Here is a 19,261-nt window from a genome sequence, read left to right on the forward strand (position 1 = left end):
CTTTCACAACGTACGGCTAATCAATACAATAACAATCAAACGAGCTGTCACGCCAACATAAGCAAATACACCTACAAACGACACGATACGATGCCACCGTCGTATTGGACGCCAAAAAATAGCCTAAAAACATGTGCGATAAGTGTATAAAGCGTGTTTTAACTACAGGACGCCACATCGGTTAGGCTTTGAGTGCACGGGTACGCGACGCGTTTGTAATCTGCGATCAAAATGGAAGCCGTCGGCCATCTTAGGTCTGCCGCGAGCGAGAGAGCGGTCCGCTTCGGGAATTTGGGAAATTGGTGTTTTTTTCTGTTGTAAAGAGAGCAGTATATAAGAGGTCGGTAGGCAGAGGACAGGGCGGGCGACGGGGGGAGTCTCGGCACGGGCAAAGCGGTGTGAAGGGAAAGAACTGCGGTCGGTACGCACGGTGTCAGCCGTCCCGAGATCAGTCTCGCGATAAATCCGCCGTAAATCAATGTCACTTTGATGAAATCGCATTTTTGTAAGCTAACTGAAGTGTGTTATTGTGCTCTAGTAATATCAAATTTGAAATACTGGCACTAGAAGTTGTTTGTGAATTAGATAATAGCAGTTGTGCTTTGCATTTCCAGTTGGGTTTTTACCCACTATTTTAATTAAAGAGGTATTTATAACTAGTCGTAGGTAGGTATTTATAAAAATTCTTCCTGCCGCAACACATTTCTGTCATGGTTGCATCGATTGTATGTTTTAAAGTAGTATAGGTAATATCTTTTATCTTTATCTTTTCCCTAATACACCAGGTAATATTAAACACAATAGCCGGCATCGTTATGCAAATACCTCGGTTACAATCACCATTCCGGCACAGTGAACCGTTCAGTTAAAGCGTGCGAAACAGTGCGTATTGTATCTTTGTGCTGTGTGCAGGTAACTCGCGACTTATCTCGGGACGGGCGTCCGTTCTGGTCGTGCCTCGTGTACCGGCCACCTATCTTTCATTGCACGTACGCGCGACGCGCGGGGGGGGCGGGCGCCGCGCGCCATACGCGGGGCCATCTTGCTAGCGATCGTCGAATTGCTCGCGTCTCCGACACACAAATCGGTTTTAATTCGCACTAATTAACAGTTAAACACAATAAAAACAATATAAATAAGTGTCGTAACACATCTAATTAGTGTATTGGACGTCGTGATCCGGAACATTGTTGACATAAATTGTGTGTTGTTGTTTTATGTGTGTGTGCATTCCAACTGTCTAGGTGAGTAGTCAGTCTTTGTGCGCGACAATTATCATTCTGATCGATTCGGCGGCGCGGGGGTGTGCAGCCGGGCCGTTTTATATCTTTTGTTGTTTTGTAAATCAATAATTTTAGTGGCGGCTAGCTGTCCCCCGCGTTCTTAACACAATATTCGTGTAAGCGCGAGGTGTTGTCGTTTCGCAACAGTTATTTATTAAGTAAATCGTGCTTCTTTATCGTGAACCTATTGAGTAGGCAGTGCGAAAGTTAACAAACACTATTCTGCTTATTTAAGAGTAGGACTCGAGTGTTAAAAGTGATCATCATAATCAGGTATACTATGCTTACGTTAATATTTGTTTGTGATTGTTCAGATGTTAAGTCAGTCCCCTATTTTCTATAAATATTGGTTGCCAGGTGTACGTTAAGTAAATGGTATTGGTAAATCAGTTGCAACGTCTAATATTAGACCAGTTTTTGTTCCTTGAGCAAACATTTAAAGTATGCAATTAATAAGTTATATAGTAAAAACTGTGTTGGCTTGACAACGTTTCTTTAGTTTGAAGTGAACTTAAGACTTAGCTTAGTTGAATGTTAGGTCATCAAGTCTGTTATTTAGTAATTTCGTGTTTAACTGCGGTAAAGTCATGTAAAGGTGACTTGGTTTAACCAGCTGCGTTTAGATAAGTGTGGAAAATCGTTGAAAACTATAGTAAATAAAATCTAAGTGCAAAAACAATACGTTTACCAGTAAAGTAAGCACACACCAACCTATATTTTGCTTATTATCTGACTACAGAGTTACCTATCTACAGTTAGGTATTTTAGCTATAAATTGCACTGTGCAGGTACCTATTTACATAACGAGATAAAGTGTAAAACACTTCCTTCCTATTCTATACTTAAAATATTTTTAAATGTATTCAGAATAATTTCAAACGTTTTAAATTATAGTCAGTCGGGTAACAATTTAACGTCTGTGGTTTCCTTATAAAAGCCAATAAATAAATAATAATAAAGAGGTCGACACTAACAATATTCGTAGTTAATGACTGATTATTGTGAAACAAGGTCAATAACATTTTCATTCATTCATAATAGCGTGGTTTTACGAAAGATAAAATTGATAAAACATAATATTAATAGCTATCTCAATCCATTTAATACATAACCAACGTAAACTCGTTGAATCATGCAGATAAGGAGAAAATGTAAATTAAAACAATAACAATCGAGTTTCGCGTGAGTTGGAACGCAATCTACGGTCGAATGCTAGAAAAAAAAGTTTGAGCATATTCAAAATTCGAACGCGTCCACCGTAATGGCGGATACAAGCACATCGAGCATGAAATAATTGCATTCGTTCACGACCGCGCCTTGTGAACGGCCTCTCGGCATATTAGCTAGACATACCCATGTACTTTAGAGTTACTGCCTATCGTTATTACCCGAATACGTGAAATTGTGTGAACGCGATCTCCGAGTGAGCGGTGCGGTGCGCTCATCTCGACTTTGTCGCGTTGCATTCCTCAGACAAGACGGGTCATCGTTGTTTTTTTACGAACATTGGCTCGAGGTGCTCTCAACCGCTTATTATGCGACCAACGGAAAGCGTCAGTTTTCAAGTTGAGTAAATGTATTTACCTATGTCGTCCATAAATTGTCAGAGTTACCATTTAAATGCTGATTCATCAGTCGTTATGGTTTGCGAGATTTTTATCGCTGCGGCCTGGCTAACGTTTTTCGACAATAAATGATCGTTTGTTTATTGTACGCATTGAAAAAGTGCTCTTGTGTATTGAATTTGAAATTCTATTATTCACTTGTAAACGTATCTCTCACCAAAATACTCTTTCACTTACGATCATCTTATAAAACTCATGAAATGATTGGATCAAACCGTGGATCCAACTTTACGCATAAATTATCTTCTGATTAGCCCCTTAAGTTCCTACCTACCCATAATGAAGAGTTACTTAATCAACATTAAATATGTAATCCATAGTACATTCCATCGCACGTATCCCAAATTCATTTTATCTATTTATCATCTAAACATAAATCAGACATCAATTATTAGGACAAACCTGCTCAAATGATGCTTACACGAGTATTATAATACAAATAATGTTAACAAACGATTTGCTTTGCTCTCTACCCATAGCCAAACACAGTGCGACACTGTGTCATATCGTGTCTGTACGAGCAAACTACAATAATAACGAAACACAGTATTGCTTGTTGGAAAACGAAGCAACGAAAGCCCTTGTCCCCGATTTCGATACTGTTAGTGCTATAAAAGACATGTAAAGATCGATGCCATCTATGATTAACTTATACACTCATGTTCATTTGTTCAGATTGAACGATGTTCATGATAAATCGAATTCTACGGCTTGTGTAATCTTCAAGTCGGTATTTTACCTGCTTTAGATCAAAAATCATCTTTTGTTCTATTGTTATTAGGTTTCGATTATGAAGCAGATGAATTATAAGATTAGAGATACAGAAAATTATCGGAATCTTTCAAATGATGATCGGCAAATACAGTCTGACAAGCAGCCTTACCAAGGGATATCGTGTTGCCCGGGTAATTGGGTTGAGGAGCTCAGATACACAGTTGCTCCATGTAAAACACTGGTACTCAGCTAAATTCAGTTAGACTGGAAGCCGACCCCAACATAGTTAAGAAAAGGCAAGGCAGATGATGACTTAGCAAGTACATCGACAATATTATTTTGTTCAAATGAGTATTGCTTATACTGAGAATACTTCAAAGCGGTACATTTGTTGAGTCATTATAAAATAAGGGCTAAGCCAAACGGTTAGGCTGTCCATCAATCCATTTGACAGACAATTTTAAAATATAAAGGCTTTACAATCGCATATTTATAGACAGAATTACAGTTATGCAAATCATTATATCAAATATTGATAGCAGTTGGATATTTGATAATAATTGTTCTGTCATTTTCGTGTTAAATAATTGACAAGTGGAAGCCGTTAAGGTTACACCTTCTGCAAATAAGTAACTAGAAGAAAAAGTGCTGAGACGTGACAGATTGAAGAAGTCTTGAATGGTGTTAATGTACGATAGAGTTAGAGGTTCAGACCTCGTTAAATCATCATTTCCCTGCTCTTATCTCTCATTTCTTGCTCTATTCAGTCTCATAACATCTTGTTAATTCTAACGGAAATTTCACAACTCTTTATAACATTGAAGATGAGATATTTTGATAATAAACAAAGGAAATACTAGGCTCCACTTTTTAGCTTAATTTTCCATCTTCTATCGTCAAAGCAGTTTCCAAGTCATCAATGGACGTAAAAGCGTGTCCAAAACGAACCATGGCACGACCGTTAAAAAAAAGTAATTTGAATCAATCCATTCGTGTCCCATTCATAAATACTGCTATTGGATGTTAAGTTACATGTACCTATACATTTTTTCTGTTTATTTAAACCTTATCAGTGGCGTCATTGAAAAATGTGGTTGGATTTTAGCAACAACTGGTGAAGATGATTACTGCTGAATATAGCTTCAAAAGATGGCGGAATATTACAATGTTGCTTTGTACAAATAGCTGTCTATGATGACTGCGTCATAAAGGCAAGAGGGGTCACCAACCTATTTACTGTGACTTCGAATTATCTATTAAGGAGTCATAGTAAACATAGCCTCTATTGGATTAGATAAATTCAGAAAAGGTGATGTAAAGAGGAGATCTTTCTTGTGTATTGTTGTGTTACAAACTTGAGGATTCCTTACTTGAAAATTGTGTTGGACACGCTAAGAAAAAAAGACTTAAAAGACCAAGAAACAATTTCAAAAAAATTCTTCTCTCATCGAAATCGCTGACCACATCAACGCTTTTCATATAAGGGCATAAATCAATTGAATTTAAAATACCTACCTAATTCCTCAGAAGAGTAAGGAATGTGGCCATTTCACCAGCCGGAGAATGCAAGCCGCAAAAACTGTTGCCAGATCGTATTGTGGCCATTTCGACGATTTCTGGCAATCTTTGCTTTGTAGACTTCCACTATTATAACTGCCGATGATTTGAAAGTTATATTCGAGCCTGGTGAAAAAGAAACTGATAATTCGAGAGCAATGCATAGAAATAAAGCTAAAAAAAAACAATTGCCAATCATTTGAACTTAGTGGTAAGACTAATGCTATAAGGGAAAGATTTTCCTGTGAGAACTATGGTCAATACCATAGTTAGAAAAAACAATGAATGAAGCATTATTCATTGATCAAGAGATAAAGTAATGTTTTAAAGCAGGACACTGAATAAAGTTAAAACTGTTGATCACGAACACTGAGTGATCACGAGTAATCATGACGATGATTAATCCAAGTACTTCTAATATTTAATCAAATAAGGAGAAATTTGCTTCAAGACATTGAAACTTGCACGCCACACGCGATAAACACATTTAAATTCGTACACATACGATGCATTTTCTTCTGCATAGCAATCATGTGCTATAAATTGTATAAAAGAATTCCTGGGAACTTAGGTTAACTGCAATGCTTGATTTGATCATAATAAGCGTAAGGCTCACGATGCAGATGACTCATTTTATTCTGCATATTGTAACACAGATAAACCCTTATTCGAGGGACTGCATTTTTTTACACCTTATGAGCACCTTCTGTTGCAATCTTTTAAAATAAAAAGACCGTAATGGACCCTAGAGTTGGATTTGCCTCCAGAAGTGGTTGTTTCCTAAAATCCTCTTTATCAAAGGAACTTGATACATTTTTAACCTAAGTATACGCTTGATCTTAGCGTAAATTTTGCCTCCTAAGAATTTTAATGATAATTACACCAATTTCTATAGACATTATTATTAGCATGGTCGAACCAAAGTGTGTCCAAAGTGTCTCTGGCAATAGTTTATCAACAAAGGCCAGCAGATTTCAAACATTAAAGACTAAACAAATATTTACCCTCATCTGGGAATAGAATACACTTAGCTATATCTCATATTAGTTGGAGATTTACATAAAGAAAGTTCTATTATTACCAACATATTTGAATAGCTGCTTCGAAAAAATTCGCACACATACGCCTTATGTGAAGATTGATTTGAATCGATCTTTCTAGAGAAAAGAGTTTCATTGGAAATACTTATTCAACAAAGGTGTATGATGGCAATGTATTCGTTTTCATACATAATCAGTTATTATGCTTAATGTTGGCTTAGTTACTTATTTCAGGACTATATAACACATGGAGTCTGATTGTCGGGATGTCTTTGTTCTATGTATTGCAATTCTCCTATATTTCAGATCTTGGATTGGTTAACATCCGATCATTCATAAAAGAAGTTTACGGTCGCAAGAAATCTTTCCCAATATCCATCAAAAATGCATCCTAAAACCGAATAACTCCGAAAACCCACACAGTTGCCAAAGCTTACTATAAAAATCTTCCCACGTAAGCCAAAAAGGCCAGCATATAACAAACTGTACTGCAGTAATAAACAAATAGCACTTAGTATTGTTAATAGTAATGCACCACGGTGCAATGAGTCGCAACGCAGCTAGCAGTCAACTGCGACCTACATTAGCATGCCAGTACATGGTACGTTTCACTTTTTAGAAATCCTATTTTATTATCAAACGTCTTTGTGCTTATATGGGTTTGATTTAGCCGTGATTTAGCTTAGGTTTCTTAATAAGACTGCGTTTTTGCTATTCATACATACATACGAAGGAAAAACTTCAACTCTGTTTAAAACAACGAATAAATAGTTGTGAACTACTGACAAGATAGACCTAAATGTCTAGTGATTGAACTACACCCATGCAAACATTTATCTATCTTTTGTTGTTACCGCGTAAACTATTGTTTCGATTTCTAAGTTCTAAATACGATGATGAATCTTAATTTTAAAAATATCTAAATCTACTGCTCTAGATACAAACGAAAAATCTTTTTGTAGCTGTAAAAATCATCGACGAATTTATATCAAAGATAGAAGACCACCTGAGCGAACCAAGAGCGATACACTAGCTAAAAATAGAACAACCATTTGGTCGTAATAAAGTCAAGATGACACATTAATTCATCACATGTATTTTAGGCTTGTAAAGGAAACACGAAATCGTATGATCAAGTACTTTTGTATGACGGACTCAGGAAATCGCATCAAAGCTAAGTACATCCTGGATCTTATATTAGTATTGCAAATGAAATAGCTATTAATATTAATCTGGTTTCTTTTGATATTGATTTTGAATTCATGGAAGCCGACCTCAACATGATTGGGGAAAAGGCTCGGAGGACGACTGAAGCAACTGACACGTTTGAAGTGATTCTTAGATTTGGGATTAGTTTTAAATCAACGCATCAATCTATCAATTTCGTCCTAAATAATAAATATATGAGTGGAATTTGAACCAGTGCTAATAAGGATATCAAACATTTACATATTGTAGATATGACCCCATGAGATCACGCAGTTTTACGTTACAAAGAGACTTTAGACTGAGCCATTAAAAGTAACTACACTACTACTACTTACACATAAGTATTTAGTATTGGGTATGCAAAGAACAAGAAAATTAATCTTCTGAAAGAGCTTAGAACATTTTTATAATTATGCAAGACACTGATGATGACACTAAGAGATTATGAACGGACGATGCAGAAAGTTTATGAATAGTACATAAATAACATTGAGAAAAATAGCATCTATTGATACAAACTCCGTAAATCAAACTGAGAACTTAGAAGCCCTAGTAACTGCAGCGATGCCAATGAGCCCAATGAAGCGACTACTAAGGAGATTAGATCACTTTATGCAGTCACAACTTAACAAAACGAAGTAGAACTGTAGAATGATTTAACTGAGGAATATGCTGAAATGGTCGTTAATTATGTAATGACTGTGAGTCAAAGTCATGATTGGGTTAAATCAGGGTAAAGAGTCGATTCCTTTGTCATGTGCGCTCTTTTTGTGATTAAGGAGCTGTTTTGGCATTTTTTCATTATTCTATGTAGCTAAATGTTCTTCAGCTCTTAGTGTCTCTTTTCGCTCTGCTGACTTATACAAATAAATACTTCTTTTCATCTCCAATGTCAATGAAGACCTTATCCATTTTGACATGCTTATCAGTTCCTATAGTTATTGTTGTCAGGATAATCGAAGAGTGCTTCTTTGAAATTGCATCATTACTCTTTACTATAATCTGTCAACTGATTATTATCTCTATGAGTCAACTTGGTAGAGTCCTGGGTACAAATGTACAAAGATTATTAAATAAAGTTTGTTACCACAAAACTACAGGCCAGTTTCAAATCTAATTTAAAATTATTGCTCTATTATTCTGATTCAGCTTTAAGGTTGAAAGGCAAATCAATAATGCAATAAACACTTAATAATTCTTACCTACAATTTCATAAAAACACGGAAATTGTACCACAATTTGCTTATTTAGTAGAAACGTGCTCAGAACTTATGTCACAAGATCCCCTGTGACTCATCGTTTGTAAGTAGTTTTTTGTTTTCAGAATCGGCATTTGTCATTATCAGAATAACTGTCGATTCGCCAAATAATGGCAGACACAATCCTTTTATGTTTTCAAAAGTAAATAGCTCGGATGACATTTGTGCTTAGGTCATACGACTAAGAATTTGTGCATTGTTTTCGTCACAAGATCACTTTATTTTGACTTTCTGGACGAAAGACATAATGGTACCCCTAAGATGACGAGAATTGCAAGGTAAGATTCTCAGCCAGAAAAAAGGCCTACTACACCTGATAACGTTTAACCTATTTTTCTTGACCTTTAAACAGCTACAATTTAACTAAAATATCCATTTGGTTTAGATTCGCTGAGACGCAAATAAGTGTTAACTTCTTGGTACACATTAACTCTATACTAATTAGTTTCCGCTTAACCGTTGGTATGAACGAAGAACACACAGCTAGCTATCTCTCTCAAACTCGACCTAAAAATAAACCGTTTATGAAAAAAAAACGGCAATGAAATAAGACTTCTTATTCAACAAATTAATTTATCCAGAGACAGTAAAATGTCAATGACTGAGGCGAATTCTTGCATAAGTAATGAGAGACTAAATAGAACAGAGAATGACCTGTGGCTTAACCGTTTGGTGTATTTTTTTTCTGACCAGTACCTTTGGATGCTTTGCCGGACTTATGACTAATATCAAATCAAGATTTAAGTTTAATTTGAAGTATTTCGATAAACCGACATGATTATGCGTACCTGAGTGGAAACCAGGCATTTACTATCTATGAAGTGCCTACTCTACCAACGAAAGGTCCCAAGGATTGTTGTTCAGAGGTATTTTTGGATCATCAAAACCTCTGACACACCAATAAGGCTTGTAAACCAAGACAAGTTATTATAAAACATGTCACGAGTGTTGAAGTTAATAAAAGGAGTTGTTCGAACTGATCGCGAGGTGCTTCCAAGGTCGGACTACCTGCCCAGATAAAAATATAACTCAGAACCTTTATTGATACGTTAATAAAGGCGTTTTAGTGCGAAGCCAGCAAGCATACGGGGTCATGGAAAGTTAAACGATGAGAATTGCAAAAATAGATGAGAGGACGAAAATAAAAGAATTAGTCTTGAAGTGGCTTATCAGTCTATTGATACATATAAAAACAAGACTCATTTTTAACCAATGAACAAGCTGTTTTGCACCTGAAGGTCACAAGAGACACTTAAAAGAATCCTTCACTGTCATTGGTGCAACCGATTATACTGAAGTGGTCGTTGGAACTGGATAACAAAGATCATCTGCACCTATTAACTACGTAGACACTCAAGTTTTTCTATCTAGTCTATATGTATAAGCTAATCAATTTCCTCATATAATCCTTACTATAAATCTAACGCTGTAATAACTTGGTCATGAACATAATTTCCTTGTACGGCAATGAAAAAGGTCGTGCAATGATAAATGATGCCATAAATATAACATACATGTTAAACTTCATCCATTCGTTTGTTCATGTGTGGTTTGTATTCAGAAGTACCATTTTGTGGATAGTTTCCACCCTAATGGCTAAGGCACTCAGACTCAAAGTAGTGTTACCTCTGTTAACACAATCATCACACATCACCACGTGCTTAAAATACAGCAGCTGGATGCGATTTTATTTTATTATAAATAAAGTATAATATTAAATCTAGATATTTACATGACGTAAAAAAAAGCCTTATTTATACATATATACAACTAAAAAATGGCATCAAAAAACTCCTCATCGCTGCCCACCGGGAGTGTACCCAAGAGGCTGGCAGCATTGCCACGTTGGATGGCAATGCTTAATTTTTGACCAAAATAAAAACCAGCCTTTGGGTCACTTGAAGTGTCAGCAAGTCGCTTTGCCAGATCTTTAAAAAGCAGATGAGCACTTGGACCCCACGGCCCGAGGGTTTCAACCCCAAACGGCTCAAAGGTATAGTTACCAACCAGGGTGCTATATTTGCGCCGTTTGAGGTTCTCTGCAGCCGCAGCAGCGGAACCAGCACATCGCGCCGAGCTAGGAAGGTGAGATGGTGCAAGAGTATCGACACAAGTCGCGTCCCATACTAAAGACCTACCCATCTTCCACGGGAACAACGACATACCGTCTGGTCTCTTGCCATCGTCGCGTGCCAGACCACTGGGTTCTAATATGGCTGGAACGCCTACGGCAACAAGAGCACGACGGATTATGTCATTGATATTCGCATGCCGTGCAAATCGTCCCGCGCTGCGGCTGCACGACAAGCCGTGGTGTCCAAGGCTGCTGACAGCTTCACCACAGTGGCAGCGGTGAGGAGAGCAGCACGGAGCACCCAACACAATTTACATTCTCCAAATCTCAGTTTATGTCTATTTAACTATCATTAGTGATATCTTAGGTTATTAAATCAAAATATTAAGAAAATCAACCGATCGACCGAATCGAACCGAGAAAACGATCTTTTGGTAAACTTTTTTGGTCTCGAACATCTTAGCTTTTTTTTCTTTTATATTCTTATTTTTGCTACTGCCCTGAAACTGGTCTATTTGGTATAGACCTTCTCCATTTTACTCATCGTTGGCTCCACAGACATATAAATAATGTTAGACATTTTAATTGTTCATATTACGGCTAATTGCGATACTTTTACCTATTTTTCATTCCATCCCTTTAGGGGATGAGTATGAGTCCAGGTGAAGTCCAATTAGTATTTAAATCGTTTTACTAGTCACGCGATCTTCTTGCTAATAGAGCTAAAAATAGGCCTTATAATCGTTTATTTATTAGGGAGACAGAGTATTATTAGCAGCGTATTCTATTTTCAACATAAACTTGAGTCCTCATTTCAATTCGACGGATTTCAATAACCTATCTTTGGGTTTATTAGTTTACTAGCGATAGAATTTTGAAGTTTATGCTGTACTGTTACTGTTACAGCCTTTCTATCGTCCTACTGCTGGGCACAGGCCTGACCTGGAATCGAACCCACACCCACATACTCGAGAGGTTGGTTCTTTACCCACTAGGCCACCACGACTTCTTTTTTGTCAATTCCCTATCTTTTATCGGTCAATAGTTATTGAAATCCGACGACGGCGACGCTAGGTATAATGTAACTTATAGTTACTTATGTCCTCGTTAGCTAATTCAACTAAAGAGGAATTATTCTGTACAAGTAATTCTTTTATTTGCTCTTACTCAATTCATCCATATTGATTTTACTGCTAGGACAAATCATTGTTTTTCTGTGATTGGTCATTGTTTACTTAAGCATATTCTATCTCGTTGAAGATTGCGTTTATATCTCTAGCCAAACCATCTCAGTTTTCAACGGTCTTCTTAGAAGAATTAGTTACTTTCAATTTTGCATATTTAACAGTTGTTTTAAGAAAATCTACTCATATTAACTTTATGTATATCTGTCTCTAAACTTCCACAGCATAATATTCCGCCTCCCATGTATCGATCGTGATAGGTTAGTCTTACATTTCCCATCTCTTTGTTCTTTCCAATTTCGCATTGGCTTGCAACATCTTACACTTATGCATACTTATGTGTGCATTCAGTACTTTAGTGTGGAATCCATTGGACTCGCCTGTTTGTTAGAAGTATGAATGTTACCGCTTGTATTTAGTACGAATGACTTGCTTACAATTACATGACTAGCGTTTGTTGTAGGTACATGTGTGCTTGCGTTTTTGTGGTTATAGATATCTGTGTTTATTTTAAACTGGATTTCACCAGTGAATTCTCTCATGCCACGTTCCTTGGGGACTACTTAGCGCTAACGGATAATAAGTCTTTAGCCTTCTTCGATGAATGGGCTATTTAAATCTGAAATAATTCAAATCAGAGCGAATGATGAGATTAGCGAGCAACAGATATTGTACCTGCTTCTATTTCGATGCTGACAAGGTGTAGATGGTAATATAAAAATGAGTTTGTCGAAAATGGCATTTAGTGTTATTTATTATCCATCCGTATATTATATTAGAGTCATAAACAGGATAAGTATATGGAATAAGAAAAAAAAAAATGGTGATTTGGCGGATTGAATAAGGAAAAGAAGTCTTGTTTAATCGAGCCTACTTCTTTTAATTAACGAAAAAATAATTGTAGTCGACATTAATAGTGTATCAACAGTTCACAGTTCGACATGTATTCCCCATCAATTGGAACCGATCTAAATAAGCTTGGTATAGCTTCAATAAATAATTCAACTGATCCCGTGTGAACTCGTGACCTTTCCATAGTCTGTGGTCTAGTCTAAATATAACAAACTAGTGATCGCCCACGGATTTCTACCTGTGAAGCTATTTGAGTACCAACCGTGATATTCTGGTAGGCTCGTGTCTTTATGTTTCTTGGTTATTTCAAGGGAAAGAGACTTTGATTTTGTTAATTTGTTGCTATCTGTAAGGAGCTGATTAATCATTATTATTAATATCATGTTTGCGTTAGTAAGTTGGTGTATTATGCTTTCACGGTTAAACGGCGGAACCAATAGGGTTGAAAGCTGGCCCTATAGTCGATTGGTTTTTATCAGGCTTTGGAAAGAAGTTTCTCAAGACTCAGGTATAACAGTAGAGGAGTCTTTTTTGTATAATTGTGGTCTAAGGGTGCGTCCACATCTGGCGAATGCGCAGCACGCGAGCCGATCGCGAGCTGTCCGCAAGCTGCGCGCGTGCAGTCACTGCAATAGTTCGGTGCGCCTCTTTAGCGCAACTCACGCAAGGCTCGTATAGAGCGCGCGAGCGGCGCGCGATCTGCGCGCAATCAGTTCTCGCCCTTACAGTTCCGTATATTGGCTCAGTACTATCGAAGATGTCAGACGTCGCGCGCCGCCTGCGCGCCGCTCGCGTGCGGCGCTTAGGTCGCGCGCGAGCTGCGCGCGGGCGGCGCAGAAGCGGCGCACGAACAAAAATGCACGCGCGCAGCTCGCGGACAGCTCGCGATCGGCTCGCGTGCTGCGCATTCGCGGCGCATTCGCCAGATGTGGACGCACCCTAAAAATATCATTAAAAAAACAAAATGACATTCTTCAGAGATTGACCTTTCAATTTCTTTCCTTGGTATCAATTACATCATTATATTATTTACTTTCTCTGAATCGGTAGAGGTCTTCGCCATTTACAGTAATTACTTTTTTTTGACAGATACTTTCTTTTTTGTTACGAAGAATTTTAATAACGACTGCTACTGGATAACAGTTGGGAATGCTGGCTTTACCTGTTCTTCCAAGAACTGGAGAGTAGACTTCCAGACTTTAGATTAGATTTCTTTAAATTTTAGATATAGTTATCGGCACGGATATTGAGCCATGACCTTCACCTGCGCAGAAGCGATTTATTGGTTTATTGCCTTATGTGTACAGTGCGCAAAGCGATCCCCACTCTTTCGTCTAGAGCTCAATATCCGTGCCGGTAACTATACTTTAGATTAGATTTTTGTAAATGATGATGCTGGCAGTCATCAAAATCGGTTTATTGACTAAACCGCGAGATAATCTTGCACATACTTACATACAGTTCAAATTGAGAACCTCCTTTGTTTAAGTCGGTGAACTAGAATCATATAAAAGCGAAAATTCAATACAAATCCAATCAGTAATACCGTGCTATTCCTGTAGTACATATTACATAGTAGGTACTACAAGCCTTACCGATGTTTCAATATCTGTATGATGCGACATTATTGCAGTCCCATATTCAGGTCAGCATACAAAGAATTTATCCTGCGAAGTACTGATATATTGCCTTTCATGGTTATTGAAATATGATACAGTTTGTCTGTAATTCTGATTCAGAGAAAAGCTAAGCCATACCACTGAATCCAAAAATCTATTTGGTGTTTCTAGAAGAAAAACTGAAAATGTAATTAGTGCTAAAGACATATTTATGCTGAAAAAGTATTCTGCTTAAAGTTATTTTATCTACGAAATCTGCCTTTTATGTTCCAATTCTAAGATTGGTTTACAATTCCACATCGGTTAATAGAAGGCTTTGAATTGCAGATTTCTATTTTCATCAAATATAAAAGCACTAAAGATGAAACGAAACACATGAAATTATTTCTGAAATAACCCCTGGTGGTTTTTACAGTCATTTTACTCCTGTACATAATACCAGCCGTATTCACGCATTTTCACGTGCGTCTTGTGGGAACTACTGCCCGTACTAGTAAAAAATATAGCCTATACTACTTGGAAATAATGTAGGTTTCCAACAGTGAAGAACAGTTTCAAATCTGTGCAGTAGGGGCCTTCAGGGTACAAACAAAAAATGGTTCTTCTTTATTATGAAGTATACCTAGATTAATAACTCCTTAAAAAGTCGTGGTGGCCTAGTGGGTAAAGGACCAATCTCTCAAGTATGAAGGCGCGGGTTCGATCCCAGGTCAGGCAAGTACCAATGCAACTTTTCTAAGTCTGTATGTACTTTCTAAGTATATCTTAGACACCATTGGCTGTGTTTCGGATGGCACGTTAAACTGTAGGTCCCGGCTGTCATTGAACATCCTTGGCAGTCGTTACGGGTAGTCAGAAGCCAGTAAGTCTGACACCAGTCTAACCAAGGGGTATCGGGTTGCCCGGGTAACTGGGTTGAGGAGGTCAGATAGGCAGTCGCTTCTTGTAAAGCACTGGTACTCAGCTGAATCCGGTTAGACTGGAAGCCGACCCCAACATGATTGGGAAAAAGGCTCGAAGGATGATGACCTAGTTTAATAACTCCAAAGTTCTCCTTTAAACCGAACAAAGGAAACCTATCCATAGTTGAAAGTTAAAAAGGATTTACTAGGAAATGGGTCACTGAAATATTCGCAGCTGAATCGACAACCTGTCAGTGTATTGCTATGCGACGGTTGGATGCAGCATTTCGCTATATTGTGCTGCATTTATGTACAGTCAACTTCAGGTCAGTGGTAACAGTTTTATAGGAAAATCATACTTATTACTTTTGAGTTAAGGTGCATGACAGTTACCACTGATGTGCAGTCTACCGTACCAAACATGTATTTTGGTATTCAGTTACTATATCTAGTAATATAGGTCCTGTTATCCTGATCTTGTGTCACTATAAATCATGATGTACCTTTCTATCAGTGAATGATTTAATGGTTTGGGTTAAATATATCTAATCAAAAATATATCTTTGGTTTTTCAATTGCAAAGTTTGCTACTAAAATTGCCTAAAATTATTAAAAAGCTAGTTTCCGCCCGCGGCTCCGCCCGCGTAGAGTTCGGTTATATCGCGTTTCCAAGAGAATTCTTCAAAAGTCCGGTATAACAACTATCCTATGTTCTTTCAAAAGATCAACTCTATCTCTGTACCAAATTTTATTAAAATCAGTTCAGTTGTTTAGACGAGAAAGCGTAATAGACAGATAGACAGGCAGACAGACAGAGTTACTTTCGCATTTATAATATAAGTAGGGATTTTACAAATATTTCTGGAGACTGCTACAAGATAAATTGATAGACCAAAGGTCAGCCACAACAGGCATGGTTCATATCTCCAAGACATCTCTGAACGAGATCTAACACTAGCAACAGATAACTCAGAATGCATACCATATGCAATATATGCAAGGCATTCCATTTATTGATAACAGCCTTTATACTTACAACCTTGTCTTCGCCATTACCATAATACAAGTTTCCTCAATAATTCTTCGATTGTGGGTTGATAAACAGCGGTTTTTCTTTCATTCTCGGAATATGGAAACTGACGCGTAAATGAGAGATTCGTCATTTCTATTTTAGTTTTATGTATCTGCGTGTTCAGGATTAAATGCGTGCGCATTGTAAGAACAATAATGCGTGCAGATCGGGTGTTTTTGAAAGCTGGACAGCTTACACCAGTTTGGAAGAAGTCACAGTATTCTAAGTCGCTCTAATCAAAGCACCTTTACATTTTTCTATATTACTAGCTGACCCAACGAACTTCGTATCGTTTAAATCTTCCCTAGACCTCTACAAACATTTTAAAACCGAAATAAGCCAAATCGGTCCAGCTATTCTCGAGTTTTAGTCAGACTAATGAACAGCAATTCGTTTTTATATATGTTACCGTAAGATTACAAACATCGTTAGATTACAATCTATCTCGAGAGATTGTAAACTGTCGAATTATTGTGAACCGTAACATCTGATTGCAATTTAACGCATTATTTTTCGCTATATTATAATCTATCGATGAGAAATTGTCAAATTGTCAACTGTCCGAAAGCTCTCTCTGATTGGTCAGTCTTTTTGTAAGATCGACCAATCACGACCAGCCGTTCTGTTCCCATGGAGTTCCCGTAGAGTTAGGAATGAAATAGAGGTGTCAGTTAAATAAAATAAATGCTCTTCAAAAATTCTTCAAGTATTAAATTTATATAAAAATAACTCTTATAAAAATACAGTTAGGTATTTTGTCTTCAAATACAAACTAATATTTAAAAATAAAATAAAAGGGCTTCTTTTTAATATCATTATTCGCCCCCAAAAATGTATGTTGCCTTCTAAATTACTAAGTCAGCCACAATTAATAAAGCGTCGAGCATCTAAATAATACTATCTTAGCCACGAGTTATCTTCCACTCTAAATACAACTCAGCATGATGGTTATTTTTTTGCATCTAAATTTGTAGCATGCATTCTAACAGTAAACTTCTTAAATACTATTAAATGACATCATAAAAATATTTATTTACCTTCTAATTTTTTAACTCGTACCTACTGAGTTTTTTGTTTAAAATATAACACATCCCATATTAATTGACCCAGCATGGAAGTAAGCATGCAACATGCAGCAAGCATAACTTCTGTCACGGCTCCGGCGCTGCGGGGCTCCGGCGGTCCCATGCGAGCTTATCGTCGCAGATGGTTTTCACGCTCACCACCGCAGCTTCGGCTTGCTGGCCGGCGGAGCCGGCCAGCCTCAGCCGCGGCGGCGAGCGCTGAAACTACCTGCGCCTCAGCTCGCAGGCCGCCTCGCCCCTCCGCGCCTACGCGGTTTTGAATTGCACTCTAGGGGTAGGGCAGACAAGACTACGTGGAGTCGGTTTTGCAGCGATTCGTTTTCGTCACTAACTTCAATTTTTAATACAATTTTTAATTGTGTGTAATTTGAGTCTTAAAAATTAAGTACAATTTTTGATTTTATAAAAAATTAAACCGTCACTTATTTTTGCACGTCAAAGAGCTGTGACACCGGGAGTTGCAAAGAACATTGTCTTTTTTGACGTTCTACCAATCAGCGCGCAAGATGCATTCCGTTCTACGCCAGTTGACAATTTGACCGCTCTACATCGCTCTCGATCTTACAAAAAGACTGACCAATCAGGGAGAGCTTTCGGACAGTTGACAATTTGACAATTTCTCATCGATAGATTATAATATAGCGAAAAATAATGCGTTAAATTGCAATCAGGTGTTACGGTTTACAATAATTCGACAGTTTACAATCTCTCGAGATAGATTGTAATCTAACGATGTTTGTAATCTTACGGTGACATATATAAGATTCAATGTTAACAGTTGCTGTCGCAGAATGGGAGCAAATAATGTACACAACTCACGAAGAAAGTCTTTATAATTATGAGCTCGCTACCAAAGTTTTTGGTATCAGAATGTCTCATACTGTCCAACCTACCTTTGCCTAACTTTTCGGTCAAAATAGTCTTGATGCTCAGTATGTTATTAATGTATACTGAATCCATCTGAGACCTATAGTCAAGTAGCCGTTGTCGTGCACCAATACAGCATTTCAAAGACGCTTTGATCCCGTTCATGCAGAAAGCTATTAGATTGAAAGCCGTCTCTAACATAACTGTATTGTAGTGGGAGGCCATCTTGTGTAACATGTAATAGAATATTATGACAATTGATCATTCATATTGGTAAAGGGTATCTTCACTAATCTATTATTTTTGTCATCATCATCTTCCGAGCCTTTTCCCAACAGCTGGGGTCGGCTTCCAGCTACTCGTCGGCTAATTTATTATTTTTGTAAAATTGAAATAAAAAGACTCCATCATCAGCCTATCTTACACATGTCTTTTTGACATGCGTTATGTCGCCTGATCTCTTACCGCACCAAAAATCTTTGTATCGAGAAAAGACTCGACAAAATTGTACTTTCTAGACACGTAACGCAGTCCAAATCAAATCCTGCCCAAAAGTTTGAAACGAACCACAAAACAAAGGCCCAAATGGCTAACAAACAAAACGATGTAAACAGGAATTGTCGCAGTAAAATGAAAGATTATTAAATCAATTCCCTAGCGGATTGGCAGACATCCAGCTACGTTTGGCGCAAAACTTGCCAGAAGTGGAGTGTTCAGCTATATAGTCCTATTGCTGACATGTATGTGTCATAAGTAGGTTCTTGTAGCTTTTAAAGCCGGTATTTGGTTGTCATGTATTTGGGTACCATAAATCTTGGCTTTTATTGCGAGTTTTGATGTTTTACTTGATATAACTCTTGGCTGAATCAAAATGTTTTTATCATGTATCTTATAGAAATAACGGTGTCTATCTATAGAC

The 19,261-nt window shown here is 37.5% G+C and overlaps 1 protein-coding gene across 1 annotated transcript in view; it reads left to right on the forward strand.

Annotated features, from left to right (window-relative positions):
• The first annotated feature begins 944 nt into the window (after window positions 1-944).
• The window catches only part of LOC124643227 (bromodomain adjacent to zinc finger domain protein 2B-like), a 100,374-nt gene continuing 82,057 nt past the window's right edge, over window positions 945-19,261 (forward strand). Inside the window, exon 1 of the mRNA XM_047182105.1 lies at window positions 945-1,244. The gene's annotated coding sequence lies outside the window, so the exon portion shown is untranslated. The remainder of the gene's footprint in view (window positions 1,245-19,261) is intronic.

Source organism: Helicoverpa zea, chromosome 27 (genome assembly GCF_022581195.2).
Source record: "Helicoverpa zea isolate HzStark_Cry1AcR chromosome 27, ilHelZeax1.1, whole genome shotgun sequence".
Lineage (NCBI taxonomy): Eukaryota > Metazoa > Arthropoda > Insecta > Lepidoptera > Noctuidae > Helicoverpa > Helicoverpa zea.